The 25,195-nt window shown below is 43.9% G+C and overlaps 1 protein-coding gene across 13 annotated transcripts in view; it reads left to right on the top strand.

The window, feature by feature from the left end:
- DTNA (dystrobrevin alpha) overlaps positions 1 to 25,195 on the top strand; it is a 187,066-nt gene that overhangs the window by 40,322 nt on the left and 121,549 nt on the right. For 2 of the 13 annotated variants that reach the window (XM_065627633.1, XM_065627634.1), the window contains one exon: positions 15,345 to 15,420. The exons of 10 other annotated variants lie outside the window; for them this stretch is intronic. The gene's annotated coding sequence lies outside the window, so the exon portion shown is untranslated. Of the gene's footprint in view, positions 1 to 15,344; positions 15,421 to 23,904; positions 24,141 to 25,195 lie in introns of those variants that run through there. One more of the 13 variants, XM_065627635.1, reaches the window with a different exon arrangement.

The following is a 25,195-nucleotide window of genomic DNA, read 5'->3' on the forward strand; positions in this document are numbered from 1 at the left end:
GTATCTGTAACTAGTGGCGATAGCGTGTACCTGGGTGAATTCCTTGGGAAATCCTTGCCTTCATCAGAAGATGATGTCTTTCATGTCACTTGAGTGAGGGTTAAGCGCTATTAACCAGAAAGATGAAAGCTGCTGCAGTTGCTTTAGGGAGCCGGAGGGATGTTTAGGCTTTTGGCTCACCTGATTTATTGCTTAATTATTAGACTGCATTGTAACAATGGTGTGTGAGAGGCAGGGAGAGCTATACATTTCTGCATGATTTCTATCAACAGGCTCCCAAATAAGCGCCAGTGTGAGCAGCTGCTTTTTCCTTTTCAGGTCCAGGGAAGAAATGTTTGAAAGCTTTTATACTGTCTGAGTGAGTTAGGGAGAGAAAGAAGGTGCCCTTGTCTCCAGCTTGGCCCTTATGTCCGGTCATTTGTGTTTTCACAAAGAGCAGTGAAATCCAAGGCATGTTGCAATACTGGTTGCAGTTTTCTTGTTTCCTTATTTATGTGGTAGTTTAGGGAGAAGCTAACAGGCATGTAACTGATGAAATATTAAGGGCTGAGTGTTCAGGACATCTGGTGTATCACAGAAGTGATGGGTGAGAATCAACTGATCAGTTGTTTTCCCTCACACTCTTCACAGCTGATCTTCATGTTGATCTTGGTGGAGGGAGTGACGCCTTTGGTTAAGAAGTAAAGGTATTTGGCACTGCGCAGCTATGCTGCAGGGAGATGTAGCGTCTGTCTTGTGTGGGCTAAGTTCGTTGTCCTTTTGCATGTTTGCATGGTGTGAGAAATGCGAAATACTCAGGCTGCTCAGAGCTGATGCTGCAGATGTTATTACAAGACACAAGGAACATATGAACTGAAACTTCTGAGAAAATCTGCATTAAAACTGGAACTGACTCCAGCTGGGTTTCCCAAGCAACTCCAGAAACTACTGGCAAGTTCATATGAGCATCAATATATGATAGTTAATCCTTTTATGATTCATAGGTGAGGCACACGTGCCTTGAGCAAGAAAGTTTCCTTTTTAGCTGCTTATACCTTTGCCTCTGTATGTTCACCACCGTTTGCCTCCACTGTGTCCCCTCTCTCCTGCTCTGATCCTTCTTTCTTCATGTCTTTACCTGTTACTCTGCCCTCTTCTTCCCTCCTCCTCCTCAGTCTCATCCGAATATGAGGAAAAACTTCTTTACCCTCAGGGGTGCCAGAGCACTGGAACAGGCTGCCCAGGGAGGCTCTGGACTCTCCTTCTCTGGAGACATTCAAAACCCACCTGGACACATTCCTGTGTAACCTCATCTAGGTGAACCTGCTTTAGCAGGTGGGTTGGACTAGATGATCTCCAGAGGTCCCTTCCAACCCCAACCGTTCTGTGATTCTGGCTTCCCATGCCGCCCTCCTCCTGGGGAGCACCAGTTCTCCTGACTGCCGCTGGCTGGTCTGGCTCGCTCGCTCTCCTCCCCAGTGTGACAAACACGGACCTGGGGCTCAGGGAGATGGGTATTTGGTCCTTCTCTTCAGTATAAGGCCGATGCTGGGCCTGTTTGGTTATAGTCTAGAGAGTGCCAGCAGGAGTGATCTGGCAAAGGTCTGTCTTGGATATTTCTAAGCTCCTTGTCGATGTGATCGTCTTATCACATCAGGCTTGTAAATATCTGAGTCCCCAGAAAAATGCCGTGAGATAGGATGTGCTATTAATCCTGTTTTATAGACAGGAGACTGAGATCAGAACAAGTAGGGAATTAAGCCAGAGTCTCCTGAATTACAAATCAGTATGATTGCAAAAGAATGTGAAAAGTGGAGGTTAACCAGCATAGTTACAAGGCTGTTCAGGTTTGGAGAGGATGACTACAGCAGGAGGTAGGAAGGAGTTAGGGAATTACAGTATTACCAGAAGTGTACACAGTATTATCCTCTTCGTGTTGGAGTCTGTCAGTGTTGATAGTATTGGGAGTTTTGTTTGTTTGTTTGCTTTGTTTTGTTTTTCCATTAACCATTGGTTTAAAGCTATTTTTAAAATATTGTACAGAGGTGGGTTCCTACACAGATCCATTATAACAGCCCAGAAGTTAGGAGGATGGCTTTTCCTGGTGGCATTCCAGTTTCAAGGCTCCTGAGCTACAGTGACAGAGCTAGGGACCCAAGCATCTGTCTTCTCAGTCATCAATGAAGCCATAACTGCTGGATGCAGATGAGCCTCTTTTGGGCTTTGAATACAAATTCTACCTTAGACCTGAGCAACCTTCCCAGCAAAACTGTTATCAAAACTATGGCATGCAGATGATAGGTGTTGTGTTTGATAAATCAGCGTTTTCTTTTTACAAATTCCTGTTGGAAAAAGTCCCAGCCAGCTTGGCTTTTCACACTATATTGTAAGAAATGTTCACATATTTTGTTGCAAGTTTTGAACTCTGTTAGCAATGCTTGCTGCAGTGTCTGAGCAGATAAGCTGATTCCAATTATCCTTCATTTGATTGCTTTCTATTTTGTTTTCAGCTCAGTGTCGTTAGACTAACATTTATTTAAGGTACCAGTACTGAATTTAGCTGCAGCAAAGGTAAGTGAAGTTAATGCTGAGGAGAATACAGGTCTAAACTCTGACCTCATAGGACAATAAATTAGGAATTGAGCAAAGATTTTGAGGTGCTCTCAAGGGAAACAGAGGTTGCAGCACTGAGATGCAAATAGTGCCAGGAATGGGCTGACTATGCAACGGGGAGAGTAGTCCTGGTTCCCCTTCTTTCATTTGATTCATCCTCCTTCCTCCCAACTGCACTAAGCAAGAAACATGGACCAAACAGAACACATAGTGGAGTTTCCCATTTGGAAAACCAGATCTGTGTGGGCATTCTGATGCACGCTCTGTGAGGCATTTAATCTCTGCAGACCAGGTAAGGTAACCCAGTGCCTGGCGTTTGCTCTGAAACTCACCCTTGTTTTGTGTCTATGAGGTGAGAAGCGGGAGGCTGGAAACAGGTCCCAGGTGCACCTCCCCACTCATTCCTCAGCCTCAAGAGAGTTTGAGCCCAGGATCCCCCTGTTTATCTGGTGAAATTGTAGGCCAGCACAGATGAAGAATGGCACCAGACCTGTAAAGTTCCCCCTAGAGTCGGCTACTAGTTTTAAGTATTTATTGCAAATACTGTTGAATACAAATGATTTCTAACATAAGTGTCCTTTTGCAATTTTTTTTTTCCAAAACCAATTTCCTGCTGCAAGCTAAAAGTAATGTACGGAGTTATGAATGATGTTGCTTTTATTGTGTTCCTTAAGACTTTACAGCTTGCCTCTCATCCCTCTCTGGAACAGTTTTTAAAGTAAAATGTTTTCAGTGATATTAAAATATAAATAATAATTAGCCACATTTCATTTTGAGGTATTTACGCAAAGCGTCTGGTATGTTTTACTATTAAAATAATTTCCTTACTGAGGCCAACCCTGTTGCTACTAAACTGAAGACAAACAACAAGCTTGGTGTCAGATGGGGCAAGTTCAGGAGGAGTGTTCAAAAGAGAAGGTGAAAAAGAGAAATCCACAGCTTTGCCTGAACATCAGTAGCTTTGATTTTTAACTAATTAGGTGAATATGGTATTTTCAAGGCAAATGTGGGCCCGGCTCACATACAGATCCTTTGAAAACTTATTTTAGATTATTGCATCTCTGAAAAGTTTGCCATAGTAAGAATATGTTGTAGGCAATGTAAACAGGTCTGTCGGGCTGATGCTACCTGAGGACAGTCAGGATGGACATAAGTTGACATAACTTACACAATGGGGCAAGAGCAACTTGGTGCCCTTTATATATGTCCCCTCTCCTACAGTATAATGAGGTAAATATATTGCTCTATATGATCTGCATTTCGGGCACTGCTCCCCCCGCCACCCCAGAAAGCTTTCATTCTAAAATGCAGGAGTCCGTTATCTGTTTCATTAAGCATCTTTTTACCGCAGTTGAAAGGCCTGTCACACTCACGTTATCTGTGGTTGCTTTACGATCTGCATGTATTTCAGCAGGGCTGCGGGTCCTGTCGTGACTGACGCCCTGGCTACACAGGTGGGATGCCCAGGAGACCAGGGATGCCCAGGTGTCCCACGATGCCCAGGAGTTCCAGCTCTTCAGTCTCGCAGACAAGCAAACACTTAATTTGCATTCTTGCTCCCGAGTGCTGACTGCCTCTCTCAGTACTAGTTAAATTAAAACTCTTTTAATCAGCTGCAGCTGTTTTCAACTTGATTGCTTTGAATGCAAATTCCTAGCTACCTTCCCCCAACATTTATCTTTAGATATATTAATAATACCTGTAAAGAAAGGTAGATGAGGATAATGTCAAGATTATCTGTATTTATACAAGTGCTTCATTTGGAGGTCCACAGTGTAATTCATCAGTCATTTCTATGTGCTTGGATCCTAAGAGGGCAGTGTCACCTCCGTCTCCTGGGCCACAGTGCACTTAACTCATCAGCTCGTAGAGGATTTTCTGTGGCATTGCTTGATGTGCAGAATCGTCCCTGAGAATGGGTAGCTGTTAGTCACCTGAAAGGCTCCGTCCTTTCCACTTGCAGGTCGAAATACAACAGGATTCCTGCGCATCATGAACATCCTCTCCCCCTTATACAAACATCCAGTGATGCAGGTTTTCTTTTGTCCAGAAAAGAGATGCTTTAGGGAGAAGAACGAGGTGCAGTTCCACAGTGGGATGAGGACAGTGGCTGCTTTTAAGATGTTCAAAGCTGGCTAAGGAGAAATCGATCCCACAAAACTCGGGATAAGTATGAGATTTAGGGGGTATTTCAGGGGCACTTTAGAGCTTCCATTGCGGGTGAATAGTAGCAGAGAGAAATCCTTCCTATCATGCCTGATGTTTTGTTGGTTTACCTCTGGAAGAAAGGCGAGATTAGGGGTTCTTGCATGAACAGAGGGAGGAATTTCATGTTGCAGCGGTGCCCCATGGGCAGAAATCCCACTGTGCCTTGTACATCTATGTGCCTGGGAAGCAGGAGTCGAGCTGCTGGCTGCTGGCCTCTCATCCCACATGCAAGGCACACATGAAATAAAAAGGTGATTTTTCAGAGCAGAGGCAGAAGGGGAGACGTTTCATGGGTTTTGGTAGTGCGTGCAACATTGTGGAGTTCTTTTCCAGGGGTTCACACCGGCATGCATCTTTTGGTATAACTGGAGTGGGAAATTTGAGGATGCAGATGAAGTGAGACGTGATTAGATATAGCTCTTTTACCAGATGATTGACAGTCAGTGAAAGAAGATAGTGGCATACAGTGGTATGTTTTAGGACAGCTATAGGTGAAAAGCATCATGTCACCAGAAGATCCAGCTTCTCAGATGTCTCTGCTCATCTTTCATAAGCAGTCAAATCAAAACCTATTTTATAATTTTTGTCTTGTGTCACCTTTGTAGTACAGATGGCAGTCCTGTCTGTTTTTCTTAGCTCAAAATGTGAAGGCTGAGGGAGCACACTCCCGTATGAAATGCTGAGTTTTAGCTTGGTTTGGGGGGTCTTGAGGGAAGGGGTGAGGGGGGTTGGTCAGCTATGTTTTGAACCTTATCCATAACTTAAGCAAGAAATTTGTTTTCAATTCTTTTTCTTTCAGTGGAAAGTATGGGCCTGAGTATTGGTATATGTGGCATTTTATAAATTGTCAAATATTGTTTCTAGAACTATTTCAATAACACTCAGTTCTGTTGGGTTCATAATTACAGATGCTCCTTGCTATGGTGATTGTCTGGTGCAAATACCAAATATTGCTATTGAAAGAAAAGCAGCTGTAGTTAAATTTAGGTAAAAGCAAAAGAAATAAAACTTTGCCAAAACAAAGATGATAAGCTGATTTTAAGAGAATACTTTTCAACTTTCCAGCTGATATTGAAAGTAGAGCTTAAATTAACAACAGTGAAATAGCTGAAAAATATTTGAGCACATCCTTTAAAATTTAATGAAGAAATGTCCTTATTCAGTGAAAATTAGTTAAAACTGCTGTTTCACTTAGCATGAATGCAGTCTGGGTTGATACTATATTTTTAACATGATCAGGAACACAATCCAGAGGCTTCCCACCTGAGAGCCACCCCTGTCTGAAGCAGCAGGGGGTCTCAGTGTGGTTGTTGTGAGAATTGTGCAGGGTTGTGCAGTTCTCCGCAGGAAGGCAGAGGGTGTTTTGCCTCTTTTCTAATCAACATCACTCCTTCGCTTTCCTGCATTGGCCCCCCCAGAGCAAAAGGCTGCTTATCTACTCGAGCGGGAACTTCTTTTTTTGTGGAGAAGCACGGGGAGAAGGTCGAATTTATTTTCGTTTGTGATATAAGTAACTGATCCAGCCTGCCAGAGCTGGAAACGGAATGTATTAACTCTTCACAGACTTCCCTGCCAGAACGCCTTACACCAAAACTCCTCCTGGGATGTTTTTAAGGGAAATCAGTTGGATAAATGTCAGGAGAAGGCAAACCAGACGGCTTCAGCAGTATTTGTGTCCCTCGCAGCCCTGACTCCATCCTAGGAGCCCAGTGACCCAGCTCAGGGGCGATACCTCTCCTGGGGTCTTCAGTTCCTCCTCTCTCACCCTCTTGCCCCTCTCTTTTCCAGCCGCCCTTAGCTGGGATGGTCTGTCTTTCCGTGCAGCGAAAAGGAGGCATCTGCGGGCGCTGCCCTTGCAGCCTTTCCAGGGACCTCTCGCCCCTGCAGCCCCACGGGGTGGGCACAGGGAAGGGTCTGCCAGGCGTGCCCACCACATGCTGGTTGAGGACACACCCGTGGAACCACTTGCCCATTTTAGGTTTGAGAACGGGGCCGCTGCAGTAATTCTGAACTCCGTTTCAGGCTTCGTGCCTGAAGGTTGCAACAAACTGGTTCCCCATGGAAGCCGGGGGCCCGTTCAACCTTCTGAGCTGATTTCAGCCAGGATGCGCTTCCATTTCTCATGCAACGTTTCACACGTAAACACGTCCTTGTGAGAGAAATTGTGGATATTATGAACGAGGTCCTGACTTGCAAACTTGGAGCTGTTTGGACGTCGGTATGTGTAGCAATTAATCATATGGCCAGATGAAGGGATTCAGATGTCCTGTTGCAGTGCCCTAAGTTGGACCCTGGAGAGTGTATCGTGCACTGCACGATGACGAAGGTCACTGAAACATGATCATTAGTTTAACAGTTAATGATTTCAGATCACCTGTGTCATTCTTCTTTCTTCTGATTTTTCTTTTGTTCCATATATAACTTTGTACTTCACCATACTCCCAACAGGAAAGTCAGGCTTGTTTTGGTTAAAGTCATGTGAAAACCAGCACTGTGGTTTACCCACTATTTGTAATCCTTAAAGGCTTCTCTAGAAAGGTTTTTACATTCATCATGGTGCTATTCCTCATACTTAACCTTTCATGCCAATAGCAGACAGACGTGGTTATACTTACACATAATTGTAATTATTGCTGATGGTGCCCTATTTAGTTAACGTCACTTCTTTCTGCGTAGTATTATATTTGCTGAATCTGTCCGTTTTTAATTTTGTTAAACTAAATAAAAAGACACATTAACACGTTAACGAAGACACGTTTAGAAGAGATTCAGGGAGAAGGAAACCACTACATTCCATTGCATTAATTAAAAAAAAAAAAAAAACACAAATAGGCTTATAAATTAAAATCAAGAGTCATTTTTATTTAATAGTTGCATCTCTGTCAATGCAAGATTTATTGGTTTCCCATCCTCCTGAGGCTTAGGAATGTGCTTAACTGGACTCATTGGGTTCAAAAGCAGGGTTTTTTCCATGCTGTGGAGCAGGGGCGCAGGAGTTGGCTGTTTCGGCACATCCTGAGAGCCTCACTGGTGTTCACAGCACCAGCTTTGACTTCCCCTGCGTGGGGGCACAGTGACCTCCGGCACCGTGTCTCCTCAGAGATGCTTGCTTTGCTAGACGTGATGCTCGGCCTCTTAAAGAGGGAGTTTACATCTGATTTGCCCGCTTGAAGTCAGCCAGGTGATGGAGGTGTGCTCTGCAAAACAGGATGGGTTGAATGGCAGAAGATTTGGGCAGATGCGCGTGGCCTCACGTGCTCTTGACTTGTTCTCCCTGTGTTAGAACAAACATGGAGGGAAGCGTTTGGCTCTGTGAAAGCACTGAGCGAATGGAAGGATCTCCGAGAAGTAGCTGCTTTCTACTGATTTTGCGAACTTAGTAAGGCAAGTTGCTAAAAAGGGCAGAAAATGCCTACTGGCAAAGCACTAAAAGTAAAAGCACTTGGGGTAAGATAATAAAGAAATATGTAAAACTGCAGCAAAATCTTGCACTTTTTCTTCCTTCGAAAATGAAGTGTAAACAAATATTAAAGTAAGAGTTAAAAATAGTTTCACTTAGTGTACTTCCCTTAATCTCTTGGCCATGTTTTTATTTCAAGATAACTTTTATTCTATTACTACTTTCTCTCACCTCTGCTATTATGTTGAAAAGCTACGCAAACAGAAGTACAAAGTGCTGTTCAAACGGTAAAGCAAACAGAAGAAGTAAAAAATTATTTATCTATAGAATTGTTTTATTTGAAATCATTTTAAGTGTCACCTAATAATAGCATATTTGAAAGTCAGAGGAGGAAAAAAAAAAAGGTTGATTGTATCTTTTAAGGACTGTTCATATAAATATTGTGGTTCTTTATAGTGAGAAGCAAACAAACAAAACCCTGTGCAGATTACTGTTGCCTGAGGGCAAAATAACTTCCATAGCATTCAGGGAGGCTGTTGCAGCCCTACAGCAGAACACACGTGCTGCCTGGTAGCAGGGTAACACAGCAGCAAGTGTGAGAGGACATGTACAAAAGCAGACAGGTAGGAATTTGTTCTCGTTGCCATGGTGTTTGGACGCTGTTTACTTCACCTATCAGCCAAGTACGGTTCTTTCCCTCGCTTCTGGAAACCCGCAGCCCTGACCTGTAGCCAGATGGGCCCACATGGGCACTCAGGTCCCAGTAGCATAGGCACATCAATTTTATTGATTTTTTGTTGTTGTTTTAAATAAGATTTCTGGCAATTGTGGAGGAAGACTCCAGACAGTGAAGTGTGCATTATCTGTTCAGTGTTGCTCCAGGTAGCCTAAACCCCACCTAAGCACACTGCCAGCCGAGCTCTGGGGCTTGCAGCCCCCGTTTGGCAGCAGGAGCCCCGCAGAGATGGGTGCTGCTCCCTGCCCCGTCCTGGCATCCCCCAGGGTCGCTGACACCACTGGTGCTGCCTCTGTCCCCAGGGAGCTGCTCCATCCCGTAATGAGATTCTCTGCTCCTGCAGGTCGGTAGAAAGAGGGTTTGGGGGAGATCAGGGGTGGTCCTGGGGTCTCACCTGGCTGGTGGCATCTTTGCCCCCATCCCGCTCTACCTCCCTGCCCGCAGGATTGCTCTCAAATAGAGATGCTTAGCTGTTCTAAAATTTGTGGCAGCTTAATGGTTATCTAAGATAAGGGGTGGGATGAGCTGTCCACATCAGTTTCCCTTGTAGTCTGTACCAAGCTGTGGATCTAAAATGCCGGGTTCTGGTTATAAAAGTACTCTGTCTGATATATATGGCAGACTTTCCTTGATACCCTTAAACTAACTGCAACAAAACAGACCAGACATACATATCAGTTTTAGCTTTTCAACTACTAATGTCATGGTACTATTTTCAGTGACTTTGCTTTTATCATGGTGCCATTACTGCCAGTGAACTGCTGTAGTTGAAAGGTTGTTGGCATATCTTTCGTAATTTTGAAAATAAAGTATCCTTGTCTCCCTCTGGCTGAGTGGTTAAATCACACTACAGTGGCCCTGCTTGATAATTTTCTCATGAAAGACTCAAATCCTAGGGTTAATTAAAGTATGGAAAAAATATCTAGGGAGGCATACATAAATGCAAACAGGATTCCTACCACATATCTACTGAGGCAAAAATCACCATGTATCGTTTATGCTAAGCTGAGGACAAAAAATCCTTAGATCTCTTGCAAGGCAGAGTTTTTATATTTTGTGACAGATGTAGCCAAAAAAAAAAAAAAGATAACAAAACCACACAAAATTTTATAACAACAATACGTAAATATATCCCTAATAATCAAAGGGATTAAACGTTCAGGGAGATTGTATGAAGCTTTGTGTTTACAGGAATCTTAATACCCATTCCCATCGGAGGAACCTGGATCTAGAGTCAGAAAGCAAGGAAGACTGCTGTGTCCGACTGAAACCGCCGAGGAAACTGCAGCAACCGATTACCCACTGATAACATCATCTGGCCAGTGCCGCAGGCCAGAATATTATGAAGAATTGCTTGATCCGTAATGATAGGTGATCAGAAATATCGTTTGGCTTCTTGCCTAAAAGCCCCAGTTTTGAGAACATCCCCTGGCACTCCCCATCCGCTGTGGGCACCGACTCAGAGGGAAGGTGGCCACCTCCTCCTCCGCTGGCCTCTGTTTTCTGCCTGAGCTTTGTTTTTCTGTGCTTGCCTGACCCTCTCTAGTTTATGCTAGTTAGCTGAGGTAAGGGGAAATAAATGAATGGAGTGACCTAGAGCTCTTGGCAGAAGCCTTCATCGCTCTTCTCTCAGCAGCTGTTCGGACCATAAGAGGATTCTGTAGAGGGTCTCTCCGCTCCCCAGATCACCTGGATTTAGGTCTGCACTCCATAACTGCTTTTGCTCATTTTTAAAGAGGTTAGGGTTTGTCTGCTTGAAGCAGAGCCTTAGGAGATGTACTGATACCATCTGCTCTAAGCATCCAACTTGGATGCAATTCAGAGGACAGTATTAGGAGCAGCAATTCCCTATAACTTCATTGTGGAGAGGCAGGTGTCTCTAGGCGGGCAATTCAGGTCATTCATGTTAGATGCTTAAAATAGCAGATATGCAAACGCAGATCGTCTGCTCTCTTCACCTAGTCCATTGCTTACATCTATTTATGTCTTGAACGGGATTTATCATTGAGCTGCTGAAAGAAACCTTGCACTTTTAAAATTGCCTGCCCAATGTAACAAAAAAAAAAGCATCTACATGAGATCACAACTGTGTGCCCATTACAACACGTGTTCCCCCAGCACACACTTCATGCCCGAGTTGCCTGGGAGGTGGTACAGCAGGATTCCAAGGTAGCTGGTGGGGGGCGAGGGAGCAGGAGGTTGTGGGGCTGGACCGGCAGCAGCCACCCGGCTTTTGGGTGAGTGGCGAGAGGCCGGTGGTTGAGCTCAACCAGCCCGGATGGTTTGAGCTATCACCTTTGTAGAAACATGTTAAAATACACATGAAGAAATATGTTTCAAATAAAACGCCCTCTACAGGAGTGTAGGAGTGATCATAGTGGTGGGGACCCTAATTGCTAATTTATTTGGGGATGGTTTTTTAAATGTGTCCTTTTGCAAAACATTGGAAAAAGCCCATTTCATCAAACTGCTCTCTGGCCCCTTGTGTTTGCATGGTTGTTCGCATACTTTGGAAGTGCTTGAGCAGTCACTCTGCTGCGTAATCGTGGTCCAGTCTTCAAAACATTTGTTCTCCCCAGCGTCGTAGTTCTGATTCATATGGCGATCCCTGGCCTTGCATTCAGTGCCATAGTAACCGCTCCCTGGAAGGGCAGCAGAACAAGGCGAGGAACATATCAAGCACCCAAGAGAGAGAGAAAATGTGAAGCCGGACCTGACAAAGTCTTGACATTGATGGCAAATATTTGACAATGCTTTGTGGCAGCTGGTGAGTTCTCCTTAACAGAAGTGAAGTAAAAAGGCAATGCAAAATAGCGAGCAAAACATTATGAGCAGCTCACCAGGACTGCACAGACCAGTCCTGTGTGGAAGAGGGTGCTTGTGGCAGCACGGGGAATATGGGCCAAACCTCCCATTTCCTAGGTGATTTACAGGCAGCGCATTCACCTGGCAGAGGAGGTAGAAATGATGGCAAAGAGGCTGGAAATGTTGTATATCCTTCTCGCTTGCTTTCTTTCTTCCTCTCTGCAGCCACAGAGGTGTGCGCAGGCACGGTCTCTGTATCTGCTCTCTGCCAAGGTACAGTTCCCTGGGTGGCTCCATGTGAGGGCATACCGGGGTGTCTCACCTGTCCTCCGGCCACCTCATGGGCTTGTGACTGGTAGGTGAAATGCAAGGCCGAGCTCAGTCTCCAGATGGCAGACTGTTCATTTTGACCCATTTTGGTTAAAGTACTTTATTTTGCATTCAGAGTCTAATTCCAACCAGAGGCATGCACGAAGCATGTACCTGCTCATCAAGTAATCAAAATATTTTTGAGGCACTGTGGGTTCTTGCACTGTAGGGCTTGCCTGGGCTTTTGGCTGCCCGCGGTGTGCACTGCTGGCTACGGGACAGTCGGATTATCAGGGGGGAGGGAGTGGGGGGAAGGAGGTGCTGTAAAGATTTCAGTTGTCACAACACCATTTTTTGGCTATTAGGAAATTAAGGCTGCGGTTTTGTAACAAACTCTCTGACCACCCACCTCACTGCAAGGTCTCCCCCTGTGCCAAACCACAGCTGGTCACTCGTGTCTCTCCATGCCACCTCCCCAGCACTGCCAGAACAAATCACTTGCACAGGGATGTTTCCACGTTGTATTCCCACTACCCTGGCCCAAAGCATTGTTAATTTGAGATGGGCACCCGAGCCAGCTTGCATCCAGACGGGCTTGTTAGCACCGGTGCAGCTGCAGCAGAGTCTCTGGCTGCCTCTGCCCTCCCATGCTCCAGCTCGTGGGGAGCTCCTGGGTTCTCCAAACCCATGAGCTGGACCCATGCAGTTGGGGCTTGCAGGACTCAGATCTCTGAGGAGCAGCTGCCGGCGTCAGGGCTGGGGTGCTGCTGAGACAGGGTACAGGAGGCCACGCTGTCTGTCAGGCGAGTGGGGTGGTGAGAAGAGACGTGGTTCCCCGTGCTGGTCCCTGCTGGGCTTTGGAAGTGCTGGAGCAGTGCCGTAGCAGTGCTGCTGCTCTGTTGCTTGTGCTCATACTGCATTTTAAAGGGAGAGTCAAGTATTGATGGCTGCTGCAGGCCAAGTTCTCATAGGAGCCAGGCTTTATCTCTGTTTTGCATGCCTTGGGTATTTTGCGAGAGGATCAGAAAGATCCTCGGCAGTAGGAACAGAGGCCTCTAGAAGGCTCAGCAGCATTTCTGATGAGAAAATATTTTGATGTAAAAGTGGCCATTCATCTTACAAGTCCAAATGGGCTTGATGCCATCTGTGTAAGGCAGCCCCTGTCCAACAGGTGTTTAAAGAAAGGCAGAGTAACCTTTCTTTGAGTGCATTTGACATTGGCTCAATCTCCTGTTGCATTTTCCAGGTAGTGTATTAACTGACTGTTCCAGAACAGTAAGCACAGGACGATGCTTCAAGCCATGCCCAACCCCTTCCATACAAAAGTAAGTGCCACCTGGAAGCTGGTACCACCTTCCTTAGAGGCATGGTCCAGATGCCTACCTGTGTTAAAAAACCTGAAGAGTCCAGGGCTATCCTCCGTTACTGACAAGCACAATTTCTAAAAGTAGCTTGCTTTTCTTTTATGTCCCCTGAAGTTCGCTACAAACCCATAGGAGTGAAGGAGAACTGGGTTTGGCGGGGAACACAGCAGAAGGGAGACAGGCTGCACAAGTGTGAAATCATGAGTGACACAGGAGGCTGCTTTGAGCCTTAGGACACCAGAGCAGACATGAATTATTGAAATAATGGCTCTGTAGCTCTTTGTGTTGTCAGCCCTTCTACAAACAGTGAGCAGGTGCTGTATGTCCACAAGTCCTGCTGAGGGGGAAGGTCCTCTCATTGGGGAGCGGGGAGGCTTCTGCTGGGGCTCCAGCCTGCGCCTTCAGCTGCCTGACCTGCATCATTTGTTGGTTCAGACCAAGGGGATATTGCTCTTTGCGAAAGCCTGCGTTCCTTTCTTTTAAAACAGGTGGCGTCCTTCCATAGTCCATTAGGCTCCCTCAATAGGTTTTCTCTTCTTTCTTGTTTACACTTAGAGTGAAGTCACTAAAAGTATACAAGACAGACAGTAACGTTAACAGATGTGCATGGAAAGTTCACTTGCCTTTCAGCTTTTGGGTTTTTTGCAATTGTGTGTAAAGTACTTATCACAGAGTTTGCAAATGACTGTGTAACAACTGAAAATCACATTACACAACTTCAGGATGTGCTTTATGGCCTGTCTGTTCTCCTGATTGCTAGCATTTGGGGAAGAGAATTAGCCATGTAGTAACAATTAAGAAGATAGGTGTTGAGTAATTGTCGAAAATGTTCTGAGGGGAATCCTCTTGCATTGTGTGTTTTGTCCCTGTATTTATAATGCCAGACAGAATTGTAGAAGGGAATAAATAACTAGATACATTCCTACTTCAAGGCAAAGTAAGGTAACTCTTCCAGAAGGCTGCATTGCTGTTTTCCATGCTCAGATGTCTCTTTGAACAGCTGCAGCTCTGAACATCTACAAAACTGGAGATCTGTGAACTCCAAAGCCAGGCTTTGTGGCACTTACAGTAAGATACAGATTCCACAAACAGCTTTGGCAGGTCCCTTATGAAAATAGGGTAAAAATATTATGAATTGACTTGGACAGAGTTTAACTCTACTCATAAAGCAGTAACAGTGAACGAATTAGTAGTTATAATTTTATTTTTATTTTGGACTCTCTAACAGGGTGGGTCGAGATCCATGATAGTAGAGGCTGTTTTTTCTGCATCTTCCATCACACTCAGAAAAATGGAAAACTGAGTGGAAAATTAACTTTTCCGTGATACAGTTGCAGGACTACAGTCTTCATTAAACGTTTCTGGAGCAATGCTATCTTTCACACCTTGAATAGACTTTTTATCTTGGAAACAAGAAGCAGTTATTCCAACTCAAAATGCCTAGCAGGTTTTGGGGAAGGCTGGGAAGACCCCTTTAGGACCACTTCAGAAAAGCCTGGCACAGTTCATACAGCAGGTATCAGGTTGCTGCCAGTTCAGTTCCTAGTCCTGAAGAAGCTTCTTACAGGTGAAAGACTCCACATTCAGTCCTCTTCTGGCTGCTGAAGCTGTTGGAGGAAGACTATGGCCCTACTTCACAGGAATCATTGTTCTCAAAGATGCAGTTACAAGTCTGGGACCTTAGAGGTGATAATTCATGTATTCTAGTACACTTCCCAATGCAGACTTGAATAGGATTATTAGTAAGATGTTTCAGCAGTGCAAGAATTCATTTTAAGCAGTAAAGCATCAATGTTTAACTCAAAAGGCTCTGCTATGGTTAGCACTCATGCTTAATCTAGTAGGGCAGCGTTAATAGTGATTATTTAGCATTTTCGAGATAAATACAATTCTGTTCACAAGCAAACGGTTTTGTAAAACTGTTTTGCAGGCCAAGAGGGTGGAAGTGCATGGCTGGTTTGTTTCTGAAGGTGTAAATCTGGTGTTTGTCACCTGTACTGGCTCTGCAGCTATGCCATTGCATTTCTATCTGCCGGGCGTGATTATGTGGTTGTGATTGCTATGGAGATAGGGACCTAAATTTTGAAACCGGTGAATGGCAGGAGGAGAAAAATAATGATCAGCTGTTAAAGGGATCACTGGTGATTTCATACTATTAACTCATTAGTTTTCTTAAAAATAAACCCCAAGTTCCCTAAAGCAAAACTTCTAGTTTAATTATGTCTTTGTTTTTAGACTTTGCCACAACTTAGCTCTCACAGGTGGCATGACTCTAGCTGGCTTGATTTGCTGCACAAGAAAACCACCCTGACTTTTACCAGGTGGGTGGACAGCAAAAAAAACAAAAACGAAAAACTTCTTGTCAGTCTTTTGTGTTGCAGCAGCTGGATTCATTGGTGCTATGGCAACACACCACATGATGGGGTGTATTAGATTGCTCTGAGCGGAACACGAGGGGGAACACGGGCACAGCTCCTTGCTGAAAGTAAAGGTTACGCTGGAGTTTCTGCCGGAGAGCTGGGGAAGGTCAAGCGCTCCAGTTCCCAGCACACGTTGTGCTCAGAGCAAAGGAGTAGGGGTGCGTGGTGGTATTAAACTGCAGAACCAGGTAAGGCACAACTGCATCGATTCACATGAGAGTTACCCTCCTCGTGTGGCAGCACAACTTCCCAGAGAGTTTTCTCTTAGCTTTTCCAAGTGTGTTTGGTTTTTTTGTCTTTGTTTGTTTGTTTGTTGTTTGTTTGTTTGTTTTTTAAAGTTACTTTGCTAATGTGACAACGTGAAAACATTGACAGTGGTTTAAACTTTTAGAGAGACTCTTCCTGCAGAGAGACCAATCTTACAGATTAGGAGGTGATTGCCCTCGAATGCAAAAGTGTATGTACGTTTTTGCTGTTATTTCAGCTTTACTTCAGGGTGTTGAACAAGTTGTGGTTTTGTTACTGTCTGCACAGTGGTGCAGAACATCTCTTTTATCAGTCAGAATCCAGGGCTTTACATACTTACTGATTTTTATTATTGGTACTTTTTGATGATCTGCTGTCTTGAGCATGTATTAACATTTCTTCCTGCTTTCCTCCCGATCAGCTGCATCAGAGTGCCCAGGTCTTCTTGGAAATTAATTTTCATGTCATTTCCTCCTTCAGATTTTGTGCTGCCTCCTTAAGTCTGGCAGTTTGTTAATGCAGTTAAGCAAACTTCAATGCACCTGTAAGGATGTGAAAGTGGAAATAGTGCCACAGGATATTAGAGTTTTACTCTGTTAACCATTCTCCACATACAGGTAAACAGAAATAATTAATGTTAGCCTTTAATTTATCTGTTTATTCAGACCCATATCAAATTCAAAAAGCTATTTATTCTGTCGTGTTCTCTCTGCACCATTTTTTTTTCTTTTACACATCACTAGGTTAAATGTGACAGGCAGCATGCATTAGGTGGAGGAAGACAACTACTTTAGAAAGGAGAAGACTGAGGGACCAAAACAGTAATGGAAAGGGTGGAGGGCATGCTTGAAATACAAGTTAGATGGTTCAGTACTTTTCCTGCTTCCCATGAGGCGTCTCCAGCATTTTGAAGACTTTGTATGATCTGCAACTCAGAACATATTTCTTCCTTACCACTGCTTGTTTCACCAAATAGTTGCTTTTCTCTCCTCACAGTATAAAAGGTGATTAAGAGCCTCAAACCTTTGCTCCACAGATGATTCTGCTTGTGCAGACAGCAAGACTCAGAAGCAGAAATCCAAGTGCTGTTTGGACCCGTTTAGGAATGGTGGTGAGGCTAAAGACTCATCCACTCCCTGGATCTGTCAGAAAGCACAAGACACGCTGTGTGGCTGTGTGTGCAAAGCCAGTCCATGGGAAAGACCCCAATGTGTTTCGTGGTAGACAGGTATAAAATAGAAGGAAAAAGTGGCCTGGCCCACTGCTTTCACATAGGGCGTTGCAAGGGTCTGCAAATGTGCCGTCTTCCTGCACTGCTCTAAGTAAAAGATTTCAAGCGACCTTTCTGCTTCTCCAGATATATTTATATCCCTGGTGATCCAGTGTTTAAAAGTCCTCGTTGCCACTGCAGGCGAATGGGAATCATTCTTGTGGAACCTGGGGGCTGGTGTGAAGGTCAGCCTTCCCCCATCACCCCTGTTAGTAGCAAGAAGCAACAACCTGAGTTACGGTGCAACTAAAACAAGTCTGAGCGGTAGGCGACTGTGCCACAAGCAAAGGGCAAGTGTTCTTTACGCTGTAGGTGCTGCCTGGTCAGAGCTCGGATTTAAACAAAGCTCCTCTACCTGTAATGAGGCAACTTTAACAGAGGCGAAGAACGAAGCGGGTGTCCTGCCCGTCAGCTCCCAGGAGAGAATTCGTGAAATAAAGAAATGCATAAACAAGCAGCCTGTTTATGATCCCAGAATGAGACAGGTTTGCAAGGAGTTTGGTCGGGATTCTTGAAAATGAGGGTTTGCAAAGGGCGGAAATCATTGAAGGGGCAGATTAGCTGTACAAGGAAAAAGTCAAGTGAAGTAGAACCATGATTTACCTCTGAGTCCACCAGTTCAAGCAGAGCAAAGGAAAATCCAGATCAAAATATCTAGGCAATCAAAGAAGCTTAATCTGTCTAGATTTAGGGACCTTATTCAGTTGGGTGAATGAGGAATCTAATTCAAACACCGAAGAGCTCTTTATCACTAATACAGCACATCCATTGTGGCCCAAAGGACAAGGCACCAGGGGTGCAAGTGACTCAAAGCATAGGATCACTAAGACACTCATCTAACTGACTGTCACAGAGGTGCACTAGGGGTGAGTTTGTCCAGGGAGTTAAAAAATGAAGGAATCTAGATAAAAAGAGACAGAAGCACCCTCTAATAAGTACTTACCTCTCCGTGAGTTTCATTTGTCATTGGAATCACAGCTGTGAAGGTTTATTGCAAGGAAGGGAGAAAAGGAGGTGAGAGTCTTAGTTAGGACCTTCATTATTAAGCAACAACAGCAAAACAAGATAGAAAATACTGTCTAGCTAGTCACCTTTGCTAGAGTAGCAAAAAGGTAAGAGACTATGGAAATATGGGTACAGAAAATCATATGCTTGGTGAAGCCTGGTGAACAGAAGAAACATGAGCACTGTCACCAAAGGTAGTTGCCTTCACCAAAGGGTGTTCATTTGCATGGTTTTTCTAGAATCGTATTGGTCCCTACAAATGTTCGTAAAGGTGACAGTCCTGGTCATGATTTGATGAAGAATACTATATTTTCAGGTATAGATTTTGTCCATTTTTAGGATCTGTGAGTACATATGAACCTTCCCTGTTGGATTTTTGTTCTACTTACTTTCTACTGTTTCATTAATCCCATTGAATCTTTAATGAAACCTTCAAAACAAAGGACAGTGTCTTATATGTCTGTAGACTGTACAATGTATTAATACCTACTGCTAACTGAAACCTCTGAAAGGTGCAGTAAAACAAATAATTATTCCTTATAACATACGAGTGCCTCTTGTACATGGCCAGATGGGAAAGTCATGAAATACTGCTAAAATGTACTATTGTACCATCAGAATAATTTCACTGCACAATTGTGCTATTCAGATTTTACCCACCATTAAAACTATAACTCACTAATCACATCAATAAATTTGTAAGAGATCTTATCTGCCTACTCCTACAGATTAAAATCACACAGTGTATTGATATAATAATTTTTTTACTAGTATTGGATTAATGGAAAACATCAGCACAAACAAACCGACTCCACTGGAAAGAAAATAATTAATCCATTGGACTGACATGACTTCTCCGAGAAGAAAGAAATCTGGGATCTTGATGACTAGGAAGCAAAACAGATACAAAATTTTAAGACTACATATTATGATGTGTATATACCTTGTATGCAAATAATAACGTGGGCAAAATTCCAGTACAGAACAACTTGCAGTGACTAATTAATGTAGGAAAAAAAACCCAGTAGGAGCAGGCCAGTCCCTCACTCAGCCATCAGATGGCTGAGATGTTGTTCTAGTGATAAATATGCACAAGGATGATTAGAGTAGCAGATGCTAACACTAGGAGCTTGGGCCTCACATCCAAGTGTTCATCTGGCTCAAATCAAAATGGGCAAAGGCATTTCCAAAGGGAGAGCTAACACCTCCAGGGCCACATCTCAGATCAAGAGTGGGTGTATTGACAGCAGTCCATGGTGTCGTCTTCACAAGAAGGAACTGTGCTCTCAGGGCCAGTTATTTCTAGAAGGTCCAGCCACTTAAAGCTTTCCACATGGACAATTAAGGAAATCTGTTCTCTTTGGAAGGAAATCTGCTATGAAACCATCCCAGGAGAAGTCGATTCAGTTCTTCATAGAGCACAAGAAGTTGTGGCAATAGGATGTTTGTCTTGGATGTGTGGAGGGCTAGCTCCAGTATGCATTTTGGTTTTACGGGTGTGCTAAAACAAGTCAAACGCAAAACAAAAAATGAGGCATTGGCTCCCTGGCTGCGGTGGCCACTGAGCAAGGAAGGGAGTGTTGTATACGGATGCCTCAGGGAGAGATGTAAAGCTGCTACCTGGCCTTGTTTGCCTGTGGTCAGACTATCTACAATTCTTTCTCCGAGGAACTTACAGTCAATATTGCCAGGTCCTAAGTGCTCACAGATCACGAGTCTGCGCTGCAGAACAGTCATGAGATGTTAGAGCTGCTCTGCTTTCTGCCTCGTTGCATGTTCTTTTCTGCAGCCATGAACCGTGGAGAACTTTTTATGTTCACTGCAGAGCAAAAGAGTCTGTTCAGCCTCCTGTTCCCAGTAGCATAGTCTCTTAAGGAAAAAATGTCAAATGCTGTGCTACGCTGAGGAGAGATCCTCTTTTCCTGATCGAACAATAGAGATACAGCCCAAAGAAAAACTCTCTGGGGTGGGTAAGGTGGGCATATAGTGCAGGGACCTAAAACTTAGAGATTCATTTGGGAATATGTGCAGGTAATTGCTTTCAGTGAGGAATTAACATCCTGTGAAGGAAGGAGAAAACAGCTTCTTCAACCAACAGCCCAGGACACCTGGTGGCTCTTGGAGAAGTTACATCTTTGAGTGGAAAGGGAGCATAGCTTCTTCCTACAAATTTGTCCCCCAATAAACCTGTGCTGAGATAGTCCCTGGCTCTGAATATCAAAGACTAAAGCTCCTATCCAGATCTGTGCTAAGGAAGAGCTCCTCTCTGTGATTCTACTACCTTGTCTGTCAGCTTCAGGCTATACTAATTATTTAATCTACTTCAAGACTCCTTTCCCCTCCCTGTCTGTCCCATGTAACGTAACCCTCATACACATGCTTTTGTTTGTGCGTATACACACAAATGCACACACAGACACTTAAATTGTTGAGTTCCTTTGTTTTTCATTATTTCCAAAAAGAAAAAGATTGACTGAAGAAGAGATTAAATAAGGAGATTAATAAAGATGAGTGACAGAAGTGCTATCACATTGGGTCGAGGAGAGTAAAACGGGCATGAAGTGCAAGTCTCCTCTTCCTTTTACTGAGCAGGTAGCCTACTAATTGTGCCAAATTGGCGTCCTGATCTCCTGAGATGCTGGAGCAACGCTGGCTGCTTCTGGGACTGACCGTCCCACACTGATTATTGTGCTGACACCGAACACTGCGCTGAAACCAACTGGATTTTGCAGCGCTGAGAGGCACAGTGCCACCTACCTACTAACTGTAATTAAGAATGTTGTTTCTCACACATTTGTGTCACGAGGTGAAGACTAAAAGCCCTCAGCTGTCTTCAGTTCTGGGTATTTTTGTGTGGAGTGCTGCTTAGAATGAAAAGTGGCAGATTAGACTTTCAAGCACCTTTTGACAACGGCAGCGAAGCTGAGAGTGCACTGAAGAATGCTAATAGTGGAAACTAGGAACATCTTGATTGTTAATTCTGCTGAAGTTAGCCGAGCAAAGCAGAAAAAAAAAAAGGGTAAAAGGTTTTTTTTTTTCCTTTTCATAACCCTTAGGCTTCATAAATGCATCACACTTCCTTATTGTCAATTTGCTCGGGAAATCACTGCTGACATCTCACCTAAGAATTTATTGTCATTCCAGTCAGGCTATCTTTCACCTAAATTGAAGATTTCTTGTATTTTTACCAGCTTTAAATGATATCGAAAGTATGCAGATGAACATTTAAATTAAAAGGTTAATTGAAACTGAAATATCGTGCTGGCACAGTTAATTTGTTCCAGTTAAAATGTTTATTAGCTTAATTGAATATTTACAGAACCAAGTAAAAAAAAGTTGTGCATGTGTTTCCACACACACAAAGGTACTTGTATTCAAAAGGTAAATAGCCACTAATAACTCTTAAAACCGATAGTCTATAAGAGTATATTTCCAAAACAATAAATGTTTTTTTTTTCTGAAGCCAAGGGCCAAATTTCTTATGGTTTCCTATCAGTCACCAATTTCTTTTATGATTCTTTAGGATTTTATGAGTACACTGAAGTCTTCAAAAGTGTCGGGAGAAAGAGGTTATATTGTACAAATGCTTGAGCCAGCAAACACTGGCAAGGTCTTCTGCCTAGCAGAAGGTGACCCAATATATGATTCTCTTGTCTTCTTTGTGGACTTTTTGAGACTGACCAGCAAGATCCTCATGAAGAAGAGTTGTTAGAGAAATCTGTCTGCTTTTTTTGCCCCTAATTGGAGAGGGCTCAGGCTCTGCTGGTGGCAGGAAAGGGAAAAAGTGATTCCTTCTGGTTTTCCTGGAAGAAACCAGATTTCAGTTAGTTGGCTTTTCTAGGGTGCCTAATTTAACAGCACAGTCAAATGAAGATTTTTTTTTTCCTTTGAAAGGACTGTGTTCTCAATCTAGGGGGCAAATTCAACAGCAATAGTAACATCAAAATTAAACTGATCATATTATGTCTGCATGAACCCAAATGTTTTTTTAGACAGAACAAGTGCTTGCAGTATGTGCCAAAATAAGGAGTAACACATGTTATTTGGAATATGTTTAACCATGAAAAATGTGCTGTAATTGGATTATTTTAAAGAAGTTTATGTTTGAAAACATCTAATCTTAATAAAAATGATATTGTGTAATTTCCTATTCAAAGAAATGTTATGCCCCTAAAAAGCAACACAAATGGATTTTTAAAAAATCTAATAGATGGACTATTTTAAATTCTACTTTATCCTCTGTATGAGTTTTCTGACAGGATTTCCATCATCAGGCTTTAGGGAATACTCTTAAGCACTGATATCTTGAAACCGTGGTCATTTTTAATCTTTAGCAAGTAGCCAGTTAGACCTAATTGGCTTTATGGCATTCAAACCTCTCTTCAGATTTCACTAGGTGTTTTCCCCATTATAGCATCTGCCTCAGTTATACAGATGGATGTGCTGGGACAGTATCCCACCAAAACCACTAGTTTGTGACAAGTGGGAAGGGTGCTTTTATCCCCCACCGTGGTTTTGTGAGTTTCTGCATCTTGGTGGCACTGCAGGAGAGGAGACAGGGTGGCCTTGGGCAGTGAGGTGGACATGAAGGCCGGGGTGCCTCCTGTTTCACTGGGAGTGTGGCCGCAGCTCTCTTCAAAGAGTATTATCCCACCCCATAACCAACTGTGTCAGTTCTGAGAAACAAAGCCTAGCCCTTTGGCCTCTAATCAGAAGAGTTACTGTTTGATTTGGATCATTTGTTTTGTCAGCCATCCTTTGTTTTCCTCGTGCGGGGCGCACACAGCTCCCACCTCAGTGGTCACCCAGCACCTGCGAGGTGCCCAAATATTTCCCTGCTGCGCTGGTTTTAAGTGACGCGTTGTTCATGAGTAGGCTGAGCAAAAACACCTGCTGTTCAGGTTTTATTCCGTGAGCCTACTGTGTTTAGTCCATGTCAGAAATGTAACCGTTGACCTCTGAAAACTCTGTGCAAAGGTACGATTCGGTGTCTTCAGCGGGCGTTGAAAATACTTCCAACACCTCGGTGTGAGGGGCACTGATAGGCTCCCTGTAGCTTCCAGACTGTATGTTCATTGTGTTTCCCTTCTCCTCTGGTATTCTCATTGCCTTCCCCTGTCGGCATTGCCATTCCCTTCTCTCCCATCTGTCCTATTTCTCCTCCGTCCTCACTACATATATGTGCCTCTTTGCCTCTGTTGTGCTATTCCTTGGAGCAGACTTGCGTTTTCAAACAACCACATGCTCTTCCTTCAAATCTGTCCTTTAACATTATGCAAGGAATCTCTTTTCCTAGCTCCCATCACTGATAATCCTCACTCCTTTTCATTGCTTTTAATTGTTTCCGCATGTCGTCTGTTTGTCCTGCCTTTGGTGGCAAGTTTTTCCTCTGTTCATGAAGCACTGGTGACCTGTACGATTCTCGTGGAATGTTTGTCGTCAGCATTCTGGCTGCAATTATTTTCACACTTCATATAGGGCCAATTGTTGATGTTATTCAGATATATTAATTGGTCTTTTATATTGTTGCTTTGTGCCAGATAACACAACCCATTTGGTGTCATCCATATCGGACTGAAATGGGGCATTGCTGGAGCCCAGCACCTGCTTGTTTTCAGTGAGGGGAAAAGTACTGAAAGCAAGGAGCTTTCCCTCTGGTAGACCTTTCCCATAATGAAGCCCACGTCACCCCTGAAGAGATGCTGCCCTCAGGAGAGGCTGTGAGAGCAAAGTGTGCTCCTTGATCCACCTACTTCTAGTTTACGAGGTTGCCTTGTGTGCACAGGTAGGTAACAGCTTCTCCAGGTGGCCCACCGGGCACCAAGCGAGTTTTGAGCTGTCACCATTGCTGGCCTTCCATTCTGGTCTGGAAGGTGATCTTTGGAGGTGCTGGGAGCTGTGGCACCAGGTCTGGGCCCTGGTCAGAGTCTTGTCTTGGGGGCAGCCTCAGGAAGGCTGTCAAAGGGTGGTAGAGACATACCCTAAAAATGCATAATACTTCTTCCCGAAGTACTCTTATGTGCTCGTGTACTAAAGACTTGGAAACTCCTTCCCTAACTGCTGAGATAACGTGCAATAGGGACACAGATCTGGGTTCTGCATGTTGATAATTCAACAATGACCTTTGGAAATGAAATTCTGTGGGGGAATGAGAGAGGGTGATGGTGGGGGATGGCGAGCACAGAGGCAGGGGACTACGTGCTTGCAGATGAGGAAATCCATTACAGCTGCACCATTGTAAGGACATGAAACCAGCTCCTGCTGTGCCGCCTTTTTCATGTTGTTGCTGCACCTCACTGCTGAGTCTCCTTTTCGGAGTGATTTTATTATAGTGATACATTAAATGCAGGAAAATAACGTAATCCTGAGCCGTGATTAGAGGCTGAAGAAGGCGGATGTTTTAAGCTAGCCATTAGTATAGGGTTTTTTTCTCCCAGTTTGCAATGTAGAAATCTGTAAATCATATGAATAAGCTAAAAGACTAAAAGCAGAATGAAATAATTATTCATTTGGGGTCAGGTTTTGCTTTTTAAGAGCCTAAGTGTAATTATTCTGGCACAAGGGACCTTCTAATGTTTTTAAAGCAAAAAGAGCTGGCTGCAACAGGAAACGTTGTGCCTTCGAAGCAGTGAGCATGCTGGGCTGGGCAAAGCGGTGAGACAGAGTCCCAGCAGCTGGAGCATCACCAGCTTAGACTTGTGCTGGGGCTGGGTGGTTGCAAGCTTGGGTAAGCTGGGAGCTTCTTATGAGGAGAGACTGGGAGAGCTGGGTCTGTTCAGCCTGGAGAAGTGAAGACTAAGAGGGGATCTCATCAATGTTTATAAATATCTCAAGGATGGG

Source organism: Caloenas nicobarica, chromosome 2, assembly GCF_036013445.1.
Source record: "Caloenas nicobarica isolate bCalNic1 chromosome 2, bCalNic1.hap1, whole genome shotgun sequence".
Taxonomy (NCBI): Eukaryota; Metazoa; Chordata; class Aves; order Columbiformes; family Columbidae; genus Caloenas; species Caloenas nicobarica.